Raw genomic sequence first — 3674 nt, 5'->3', positions numbered from 1 at the left:
AAAAAACGTTATGAGCAAAATAGTGAACCTGACTCATTTTTTCCTCTTTTTCTGGCTAACACTTTGTTTCTTTTTTGTCAAAAATGTACTAAGGTGATGCATGGCAATGCTTGGGATGGTGGTGGATACGAGTTTGATGATGACGGGTAGTCACTTGGGTTACTACCTTCCCTTTAAGCCAATGAGGACATTGTCTGATTTAGCTTGGGGAGATTTCTTGTATATATAGGTACTCTTTCTTTCCATTTTCTTTTTATTTTCTTTGGGGTGATTAGTTTAGTTTTTTATACTTTCATAATATAAATTTATTGCTTTCTTAGGTTAGATTTATTACTTTCAAAAAAATTCAAAAATACGTTCAAATGAATAATAAATCATACTTCCCTATGCCCCTTGATGAAAATTTTTCGAAATTGTTTCGATTCCTAGTATATGATGATAAATATTAAGGATTAGTTGGTCATGATTTAATGTTTGATTGCCTTGGAACCTTAGCATGCGCCAGTTTTGCCCAACTACTTGTGAATATAATGCTTGACTAGTTGATTTGGTGAGGAATGTGTGTTGGTTCTTGGTATGTAAATGAAGTTGAGTATTGGTCTTTAACTTTGAGTAATGTTTGTATGATTCACTATTATACACATTGAGGAGGACGAAGGCATTTATTCTTTTAGGTGGCCTTCAGACAATTATAGATACATTTGTTCCCTTCTTGCTACCCATGTTTTTATTTCTTCCTTTTCATTGCTTATTTAGCCACATTACAAGCCTATTTAAGCCCCATTGGTTACTAGTCCCAAGCTTGGCTTGGGGGAGCTAATAATGAGTGAGGTGAGGGAGTTGTAGTGTGCACATAATTTGCACAATTTGGGTGAATAAGAGGAGTAATTTGGTCTTTTGATATTATGATTGGAAAAAAAATTGAAAATGTGTTCAAAAGTTGAAAAAAAAAATTCCAATGTGAAAAAGGAAAAAAAAAACAAAAAAGCAAAAGGAAAAATTGTTTCAATGTTCAAGTGTTCTAATGAAGGTTGCTCAAAAGAAAAGAAAGAAAAAAAATAAGTTCCAAAGAAAAAATTCAAATTCAAAAGAAAAGAAGAGTTCAAAGTTGATATCACTCAAGTTCTATAACATCATATTTGTATGAGTGATTTATTGTAAGTGTTGAAAATATTGTTAATATTGGATTGGTTGTTTGGTGAATTTTTGATGGAGTTAAGTTGTGTGGAGAATTGGAGATGATTGGTTATTATTTATTTTTGACCCTGGCTTTATTTGTTAGGATTTGGCTCCCTTAAGCATAGTTTTACTCTAACATTTGCCCAAATAGTTCCTACCTTTTACCCTACCCTTACATTACAAGCTTTGAAGGCCTCCCGACCTTTTTGCATAGAGTTGTATGAATGTGAATGTGAAATTAGTTGTTTATCAATGCAAAGAATGATTTGATATATTCCGAGTCGACTATTAGGTTGAGTGCATGTCTTTTTAAACACACGAGTGTTGTGAATTGGGAGGGCATTGTTCACATATAAAGGGGTGGTTGGTGAGCGATCTTTTACTTGCCACATAAATGAGAGAAGAGCGTGTGAGCACTAGTCTTAAATTTTATATGCTTTTGTGGTTTGCTCTATTTGACAATTGTTAGGGAATATTGGTAATTAGATGAATTTGATGGATTGACTTTGATACATATTTATCAGATTTACCTTGAATTATATTTATTGATTTAAATCGTATTTTCAATTTTTGTTTGTTGTTATCTAGTTAAAATAAATACATCTGAATCTGATTTGCATATAATGTGAAAATTGTTTGACGTTGATCCAATCAATATTAATACTAACATATTAAAAGACAATCCTAAGAACCAGGGGCGGCGGAAGAGCGGTGCATATTGAGCGACCGCACAGGGCCCCATAATTTTTGGGGCCCTAAAAGTAGACATAAGTGTATACTGACTAGGATATGTTGCAATAATCTCCTTGGTACACTAGCAAAGAGAAACTTTTAAAGGGAGGTTAGGAAATCGAATATTGGTTCTACCAATATTTTTAATAAAAAGTCATATTTTGCCAGTTGTATCCCATATTCCCAAGTTGTAATTTTTTATTTTTATTTTTTTTTATGTTTTACTTTTCAATGATCAGTATTTTGGGATTTTTTTTTTCATAATTACTCTTTTATTTCTAAGATCTACTTTCTTTCTCATTCTCATATTCAAGGTTTTAAAGAATTTTTTATACAAAGTTGAGTCTCAAATAACAACAATTAACCAACGAGTTTGTTGGTAAATATTGTTTTAACATATGCTAGAAGAGTTGCATTTTTTAAGTGACTGTTAATAAAAAAAATTTATTTGCTGTGTGATTGTCGATTATTATTATTTATAATATTAGTATTTCGTAATTGAGATTTTTTCTAGGACCCAATTTTAAGATCTTGCATAGGGCTCCGAAATTCTTTGTCCCGCCCCTGCTAAGAACATCTACGTGTCACATAAATGAGGAAGTAGAAATGGAGAAATGATGTATTTGATGGTACATAACATGACAATTCGTAAATATTTAAAAATTAACATTAGTACCGCTGAGATGTGAAATGTATCATTGTTATTACAATAGTACTGTAAATAGTTAAAATTACACTAAAGATTGTTACAATGGTATACTTTTAAAGCTAATATATACACCACTAGGTTGTGAAATTATGACATTGAAGTGTAATGGTACAATAGTAGTTGTAATGGTATTAAAATGACTATAGTGGCACAATTAAACCTAAAAATTAAAGTGATAATATATGATCTCATCACCTTTTTGTTGTACTAAGTTACCATTATGCCCCTGTTATGTACCAATAAGTACATAATTTTCCTCCCTTTAAATGCCTCCACATAAACCCCCCTCAATACGCCATGTGGCTCTCCCTTCCATTTGTTTTTCATTGCATGTCATGCACTAAAATTAAATAAAAAATACTAAAAAAAAAAAAAAAAAAAAAATCTCCACAAGATTAGAACACACAACTTCTTCTTCTAGAACAAAGTAGAACCAAGTGTCTTACCACTTGTTTTTCATTGCATGTCATGCACTTAAAAAAATAAAACTCTCCACAACATTAGAACACATAGCTTCTTCTTCTAGAAGTAAGTGTCTCACCACCAAGTTACGTGATTTTTTATGTAATCTTTTGAATACGAAATATTAATATGTACCAAATGATAATATGAACAACAAATTTAATTGCAAGAAAATTGAATCATAAATTACAACGTATATTAAAGCAGTTCTATGTAATAATCCGATCCAAGACATCGTCCGGACCCAAAAACTAGTTCCAAATCAAAAAGGCTAACAATTTCTTCAATATTTTTGAGCAACGGAAATAGCAGGGAAATCTGTTACTGTCATGCCAAACATATGTAAATTTAGTCCTGAAACATTGCCCTTCATGAATTAGGCTCCTGTCTATTTTCTCTGATAAAATCTACCCCCTACTAGCTACCCTAAATCCAGGCTAGCCCCACTGAATCCAGGCTAGCCCCAAAGCTTCACTGTTCTTTTAAAGAAGTGTTTCATTTTGACAGTCATTGTTGTTAAGTAATAAGTAATAAAAAAAAATAATAAATAATAAAAAAATAAAAATTGAAGAGAACAATGCATAAAGCTCTA

Source organism: Chenopodium album, chromosome 14 (genome assembly GCF_948465745.1).
Source record: "Chenopodium album chromosome 14, dcCheAlbu1.1, whole genome shotgun sequence".
NCBI classification, from domain to species: Eukaryota; Viridiplantae; Streptophyta; class Magnoliopsida; order Caryophyllales; family Amaranthaceae; genus Chenopodium; species Chenopodium album.
Note: the sequence above shows the minus strand (reverse complement) of the source record.